Source organism: Bison bison, unplaced genomic scaffold (genome assembly GCF_000754665.1).
Source record: "Bison bison bison isolate TAMUID 2011002044 unplaced genomic scaffold, Bison_UMD1.0 scf7180017864235, whole genome shotgun sequence".
Lineage (NCBI taxonomy): Eukaryota > Metazoa > Chordata > Mammalia > Artiodactyla > Bovidae > Bison > Bison bison.
Genome location: NW_011494807.1, coordinates 952777 through 961470, shown reverse-complemented (window position 1 = coordinate 961470; position 8694 = coordinate 952777). Strand labels below are relative to the sequence as shown.

The window sequence follows — 8694 nt, the reverse complement described above, 5'->3', positions numbered from 1 at the left end:
GCCTTGGCTCTGGTGGCCAATGGGGCTTATGCTTGTGGGTCCCACAGGATTTCAATCAAGGGAAAAGGAGTTCTTAAAGGGCTACTGCCTGCAGGGCACAGCAAAAGGCAACAGAAACAGGAGATCAGTCTTTCTATGAAAGGACCCTGTTCATTTACTAACAGGTTTTCTGAGAGTCTCTCACAAAATACTCATCTAAGGGTTGAGTGTAATCCTTTCCAAAGACCTCAGAGGACCGGTGCTATGTCTTCCACTCTCCAGAGCATCCCAGACATATCCATAGTTAATAATACTCTACTGCATATTTAAAAGTAGCTAGGAGAAGGGGTCTTGCAAGTTCCCATCATAAGAAATAACTATGTGTGCTGACAGATGTTACCTAGACTTATTGCAGTAATAATTTTGCAATATACACAGATATCAAGTCATTATAATGTACACCTGAAATTAACATAATTTTATCAATTATATTCCAATTAAAAAAAAGAATAATTTGTGGGAGCTGCACACTACTTACTGGTGATAGCAATGATCATAAATACAGGCTCCAGCTGATGAGTTGCAAGTAAGGATGAGAACTTTGTGGGCACTCAATAAGCCCTTGTTGATAAGAACACTGTTTTTGCTCCAGTATAATTGCCTAGTCATTTTTACATACCATGATGGAAGTTCTCAGCAGACCTCTGACTGAGGACTCATTAGATATGATTAATGGCCTATATATATATATATATATATATATACACACACACACACATACATAAATTATCTTCTTTTAGAGCAGAATTTCAAGAAGACAATTTAGAGGACATCCTTATTGATAAAATAATTATTATTTTTTTCTTTTACAGCAATGTCCTCAGTATTTTAAAACTAACTTCAGATAGCATAACTAGAATATTAAAAAATAATACTTGACAAGAAAGTTCTCATGAAAAATATATCAATTCTTCTTCAGAGTTTAGGGAATAGAAAACACAATTTTATACCACAAAATATTTGAAATGTTAGTATTCCAGAAGTTCTGAATTTGTATGACAAAAGCTTACCTATGACCAAAGAAAACTTATCTTCCAGGTAATGAAAAGCAAATCAAATGAGCAACTACAAGTAATACAAACAACACATTTATTTAGAAAAATAAACTGAAAATGCTGTTTGTGTAGTACATTTCCCCATGAGGCATAGATAAATGGCTATAAAAATCTCTGTCAAATACAAATTACAAATGATTTTGTTAAGAGAACAAATAGATGTTCAACACAGATGTTTAGTGTACAGTTCACTGTATTTGACTTCTTCGCTGTAAATGATATAAAATGATCCTCACTAAAAAAAAAAAAAAAAAACAATTTTTGATCCCTTTTTCATTCGTTGGACCACCCTGATGCTTTTTCATTATTATTCTGTAGTTCTTTAATCTGAGACAAGTCCATTTTTTTATAACTGATTTTTTTTTTTTTTTATAGAAGAAAGAGAAATCAATGCCTGGAGAATTCTTACATGTTTCCTTTTTGGACTCCTGCAAGAAACTGTTTGTTGTGGTCTCAAAACTCATGGGACCATCTGTGCAAATAACAGCACACATCATTACCCTGAATGGAAGTGACAGTGCAAATAGTAGAAGTGCGTTGGGAAGTAATCAGTAAGAACTGACCTCCCCTCTCTCAACCAGTATGGAGTGAAGGATCGAATGCAGAAACTTTTCAAGCAATTGACAACAATACTCTTACACCATTATGGCTTTGAAGGTGTACACAAGATGACAAATGTCCTCTCTGTTTGCAAACAACAACATTCTGTCCTTATACTGTTCATTGCGGCAATATTCCTCTGTTCAGTTTTTGTTGTGTATGTTTTTGTTTTGTTTACATATTTTGAAATGCTGAGTAATTCTAGCTATAGACACCTATTTCTATACTGTCACCTTCCCAAACGTTACATCAATTTATAATTTACTGGCTTAATTACTAAATATAAACTTTGGGAGGTTCACATCTGGGGATAATTTCAATGATAAAGTGAGATGAATTTTGTTTGTTTGCTTTTTGGTTTTTTGTAGGCTTGCTTATTTAGTCTTTTTCATTTCTTTTTTTTTTTAATCTTCTTGGTAATTTCTGAGTGAAGACATTTAAGGCTGTGGCTTTTTTTTTTTGCCCCCAGGGCTCTGCTCATGGCTGTCAGACTAGAGGCAGATAGTTTTAAGCAGACCATATCAGTGATCATTTGTGCTCCAAGTTGAGGGGTTTGCTGCTCCAAGATGGACAATTTTCTGGTTATTTCAAAATTAGATCTGGCCTCAAGAAGTCATAGTGATGAATCTGAAGTGAGAAAAATGAACTGACATGCCTCCAAATAAAGGTATTCCTTCCAACCTGAAGGAGCTGTCAGAAAAAAGAAAACAAAAGACAAAATATCAGTTTAAATAGCAAGTATAGTTTAATAAAAGATATAAAAATTATTTAAAATGAAGAAATAATTTGTTAGTAGTATGCAATTTAAATTTCTTTGAATTATTAAGGATTTTACTTTAAAAGTATAACCACATTTTGAACATATATTCCATTTAAATCTTATATATAAAAACAATATTTGATAACAGTCATCAAAATTTAGTAGCACCATGTTTATATTTCAATTAAAAGATCTCTTACCTCTGACAGTTTTTAAAACTTAGGATAAATTTGTCCACTTGTACCAAGTTCTCAAAAGAGTTCATAAATTTTAAGACAATAAACTTTTCAACACGCATCACCCTCAAAAAAAAGTTAATCAAGAAATCAGACCTATTAAGGTAGGACCTTCATTTTCAATTACCAAACAGTATTTTCAAAACATTTTGCCTAATGTAATGTTTCATTGCAATTTATATAGTCTAAATATATTATCAAACTGCCAAAAGACACCCTTTTTCATGATATACCACAACTGCCCAAGAACTAGCCTTTCTTTAGAATCTATGGTACCTTCAAATTAGCACCTTAAAATAACGTATATCCACATTTGTAATTAATGAATAAATTTTTCTGAAAACATTGGAAAATAAAACCTAGCCATAATTTTCACCCTGCCTTCCTGACATCAAACAGGCTCAGCACCACTAATGTCAAGCAAGTATGGTATTCTCTTTACATTATGATATAATAGAGAATATTTCTGCAATAATTTATTATAATAGATCCCAAAAGTTATTAAAATAAATCTTGGGCCATAATTGAACAGCAAATTATTAGAAATCTCAGAGACACAGAGTAATGGTTTTACGTGTATTTTTAATCCCTTAAATCCATCTGAGACCCCCCTGTTTTAAACCTTTTCATTTGAGGGTAGGTGAGGCCCAAGTTCAAGATATTTTCTCCAATACACAGACATACATATAGACAACAGCATAAATCTTTTAGTCCTTCTGTGAGAGACCCTTAATCATTACCATTCTATTGGATGAATTAGAATTATTTTCATTTTTACTCTCAACTACCAAGATACAGTTCCACAATGAAATAATGTAAATAATCAAAATGAAAAAAATAATGCTCTCACTCAACTCTAAGATTAAAACTAAAGAAGTCACCCAACATAATTAGTAAATGTGTGTTGAGGAGTTAATCTGGCTCATCATTAAAGATGTTTTATGAAAGAGAAGTCATAGAAGACAAGCTTTTGTCATGTAGTTGTTTAGGATGATGTGAGACTGTATCAGTACAGAGGAGTGGAGAAGGCTGGACTGAACTGGCCTAACCTGTACTCAGTGCAACATGGCTTGTATCTGCCTGTGTCATTTTGTATCACTTAGAAATATAAATCCTTTATATATGTTTTTCTTTTGCTTATATAGAGGCAATTGGCATTCAAATAATTACTAATGTATTAGCAACAGTTTACAATAATTAAACTTTCAGTTTTACTATTAAAAGCATGCAAAATACACAAAGGTGACTTTCTACAAATATATAGGAACATAATTCATGTACTTGGGACCAAGACAAAAGTCAGTGTACCAATTATATTGTCATAGCTCTGTGATATCGGAGAAGGTGATGGCACCCCACTCCAGTACTCTTGCCTGGAAAATCCCATGGATGGAGGAGCCTGGTAGGCTGCAGTCCATGGGGTCGCTAAGAGTCGGACATGACTGAGCAACTTCACTTTCACTTTTCCCTTTCATGCATTGGAGAAGGAAATGGCAACCCACTCCAGTGTTCTTGCCTGGAGAATCCCAGGGACGGGGGAGCCTGGTGGGCTGCCATCTATGGGGTCACACAGAGTCAGACACGACTGAAGCGATTTAGCAGTAGCAGCAGCTCTGTGATATAGAACTCCTTAGTAGGCTATATCATTATTTATTACAGCTTATTGAAACTGGTAAAACAATCTATCGTTCATTCTAAAATATGTATTCACCTTCCATTGTATATCAAATATGCTATAGGAATCAGAGATATAAAAATGCAATCTCCTGCCCTCAAAAAGATTAGTACCAAAAGGTAATAGTCATAGTAAAAGAAGAGTTGTGTCATAAAATATATTTAACGAATGGGAGCATGCGAGTAGAAGCCTACAGAAGAAGGCATTTGAACTGAGACTTGATGGATGGGTTGGAGTTTGCAGAAGTGATATGTTGCTATTTATTATGAAATGTTAAGTATTGCAGATGGAGAGAACTGCATGGGCAAAGATGCAGAAGCAGGGGATAGTGTAGTGCCTTTAATATTGTATAGCATAGAAGTGGAGGGGGAAAATATGAGGCTAGCAGGAGCCGAAAATGTCTTTTTATTCTATGTGAAAATATTTAGATTTTTATCTTAAATGCAATAGGAACCACTGGAAAATTCTGATGAGAAGAGTGGCTGGAGGAAATGTGGAAAGTACAACGCAAGGGAAGAGGGATGCATATGGCAGACATTTACAGAAAAGCAATGGCAAAGCCATCGGTTGAAAGCAACAACTAATAATTCCAGTTGCAGATGCTTTTTTAGTGGCAAAATGAAGAGAGAAAAATAACTCATTCTTTCTTTCTTCATTGGGAGAGGGTTTCATTCATTTTCTACCTATTTACGATAAGAGCAAACATTATGAAACTTTCCTTGTTCCACCAAGTTTTCATGGAAGCAGATACTGCCTCTGAACCCTAAGTGATCATACATTTAAAGTAGAGAATAAAATCTTCTATTCAATAACTAGTACATGTCTAAGTCCTCGATTAGATTCTAAGATTGGGTATTAAGGAACACATTTAAGTCTTGCTGAGTTTTGAAGATACATTGCCAATATCCAGGCCTTTCACTGTATGGTATTAGATATCAATTCAATCCGTTAATCTCAGACTCAAATATTTCCTCCCACTAAAGAAAACCCCAAATAACATTTTGTGTATAATTTCACAATTAAAATTTTTCATTCATTTTCATTATTACAGGTCTTAAAATACAAACATTTTTAAATCTCAGCATTCTCTTTTTTTTTATGTTTGCTTCAGATATGGAAACATGTAATACACCATCACAATTACACAAGTTAAATAAATTTACTCAGCAGTGAAATATGAAACATAAATAACATATACCAAAATTTTGTATAATCAATAAATTGAAGTGCTCATGGAAATGCTTTCTGATCCATTCTTCAGATTGGTGGGTTGTTTCATTCTTTTTAAAATTTTTAGGCTTTAAGTCATTAAATGTCAAATTACTTTATGTAAGTAGCATCTTAAGTGACTGAGAACATTTCTACACAGCAAGAACAACAAGATTTTAAAATGTCAAAGACAGCAAATAATGCTAAAAAAAAATTGAAAATATTACATAAATTTTGTCCAAATAGAAGTGTCTTATGATTCTATATCTATGTGAAACTTGTAATTTTTATGATTCTTTCCTTTATATTTCTTAAATATAAATACATAAATTTTATATAAATGTGTACTATTCTAAAATATAGTTTATAAAGAAATAAGCATTTATATATAAATATATATTATGTACATATATATATAATTTAAAATATTTTAAACTGTGGGATAATGTGTCATGTTTCATGAGTCTGTTTAATTTTAAGAAGTAGTAACTATGAAGAAATCAAAGTCATTTCAATAAAATCTGTCTTATTTCCCCCAAACTGTTAAACTGATAGCAGCAAGATAAAGTCAAACAAAGATGTATGAAGTACCTATTCTAAGGAAGATATTAGGCCAAGCATGGAAAATTGAGAATAAAAACTTAGATTTCTCTTATATCTAAACACAGAGCTAAATACTTTCTCATATTATTTAATCACTATATCAAGCTATGAAATAGATAGTGGTGGTTTAGTCGCTAAGTCACAACTCCATGGACTGTAGGCCTGCTAGGCTCTTCTGCTCATGGAATTCTCTAGGTGAGAATACTGGAGTGGGTGGACATTTCCTTCTCCAAGGGATCTTCTGGGCCCAGGGATTGAACCCATATCTCCTGCACTGCAGACAGACTTTACCGCTGAGTCAGCAGGGAAGCCCCTAATGAAGTAGATGGTCTAACCAATTTCCAAGTATGGACATTCTGGCTCTGGTGAGACTAAATCAAGGTCAGCACTACAACCTGAAGCCAAATTCACTATCCCTATGCCATTTGACACTATCGCTATAGAGATGACTATTTGTTAAACAGAGTAGGATCCACATAGACTGAAATATTTGCTATCTGAGCCTTTATAGAAAAAGTTTGTCCATCCTGGTTGAATCTATCTAACTTGTCTGTTGTAGTATTACTTATGAATCTAACTTCATATTTTCCAAATGGATTGCCAACTATTTTAACTATGGTTACTGAATTATCTAAATCTTACTGTGTTTTGATATTCTATTGTTATCATTAAACAATTCACATACATACATGATGTATGTCTGGACACTAGTCATCTCCAGTATACATTTCAGATTCAGATGTCTTTTTCTTTTAGCAAAATTTTAAAATCTATGGGTCAGCATGGGATTTATAAACTAATTGGGGCAGAATTGACATCTTTATTACAATATTAAAGTATTAATATGAGGAACTTATTGGATCATCACAACTATTTAGACTCCCAGATTAGGTTGCTCAGTACTATTTTCTTCATAGGCATCTTTAACATTTCTTGTTCAATTTATTCCTAGATAGTATATAGCTGTTGTTTCTATTATGCTAGAATATCTTAAATCACATTTTGTGTTAATTACTGGTATAGAAGACTATGTTGAATTTTTAAATATCCTTATATCTAGCTAATTTAATTACTTTCTCTTATTGGTACTAATACATGAAGTGAAGTGAAATGAAAGTCGCTCAGTCATTTCCAACTCTTCGCAACCCCGTGGACTATACAGTCCATGGAATTCTCCAGGCCAGAATACTGGAGTGGGTAGCGGTTCCTTTCTCCAGGAGATCTTCTCAACCCAGGAATGGAACCCAGGTCTCCCACATTACAGGTGGATTCTTTATCAGCAGAGCCACCAGGGAAACTAATAGGTTTTCACCAATTCTCTTGGATTATCAAGATAAATATTCATATCATCTATAAATACTGTTTCATCTTCTTTTCAAAGTTTAGACCTTTTGTGGTTTTTATTTTTGTCTTTTTTCATTTGTTTAGTATCTCTAGTAAAATGTTAAAACAGTGTCAGTGATAGAAGTGGTTCATAAATTTTTTTTTATTATCATGCCTATAATATGGGAAAGTCTTAACTGCTTTTTGTTTTCTTCTCTTGTTACTGTTTTTAAAAATGTTTCTTGAGGCTTTTGGTTATTTATGTTTTTTCTATAAAATTAACTGTTCTACCTACACTGAAACATAGAAACCCTTCCCTTTAAGTGCTTTTCCTTCTGATTCCTAAAGTTCCTCATTTATTTTTTTCTTCCTCATCTTCAATGGCATGATAGACTGAGTAGTTGTATCCCTCCAAAATTCATACATTGAAACCTAATCCTCAATCAAAAGGCCATTCGGAGGTGTGGCCTTTTGGAGGTGACTAAGTAATGAGGGCAGAACCCTCACGAATGGGATTAGTACTCTTTTTTTTTTTTTAAACTTTACAATATTGTATTGGTTTTGCCAAATATCAACATGAATCCGCCATAGGTATACACGTCTTCCCCATCCTGAACCCTCCTCCCTCCTCCCTCCCTGTACCATCCCTCTGGGTCGTCTCAGTGCACCAGCCCCAAGCATCCAGTATCGTGCATCGAACCTGGACTGGCAACTCGTTTCATATCCTCTATGACCCACAGTGGGATTAGTACTCTTATAGAGAAGACGACAAAGAGCGCTCACCCATTCTGTCATTTAAGAAGTACAGGGAGAAGTAGTAACCAGGAATTGGGCTTTCACCAGACTCTGAACCTGCAGGTGCCTTGATCTTGGACTTCCTGGCCTCCAGTTGTGAGAAATAAATGTTTGTTGTTTAGACCACCCAGTCTAGTATTTTTGTTGACCCCAGTCCTAACTTTTTAGACATTTGGCAAAAAGAATTATGTTGACATTCTTTTCAAAATAAAACAAATTATTTTTAATCAAATCTTCTTTCATAGTTTGATACTTTTTGTTAATTTTGTTTTTGTTTTTATTAGTTTTTCTTATCTACTTTTCTTGAGATCATTTTATTATTCTTTTTTCAATTTTCTGAGTTACACTATAGCTGTCATTTTGAATTTTATTGCATTGTAAGTCAGAGAATAAGGCCTG

The 8694-nt window shown here is 33.7% G+C and overlaps 1 protein-coding gene across 2 annotated transcripts in view; it reads right to left on the bottom strand.

Moving 5' to 3' along the window:
* Positions 1 to 1166: 1166 nt before the first annotated feature.
* PRR16 (proline rich 16) overlaps positions 1167 to 8694 on the bottom strand; it is a 169831-nt gene continuing 162303 nt past the window's right edge. For both annotated transcript variants that reach the window (XR_825798.1, XR_825799.1), the window contains exon 3: positions 1167 to 2384. The gene's annotated coding sequence lies outside the window, so the exon portion shown is untranslated. The remainder of the gene's footprint in view (positions 2385 to 8694) is intronic.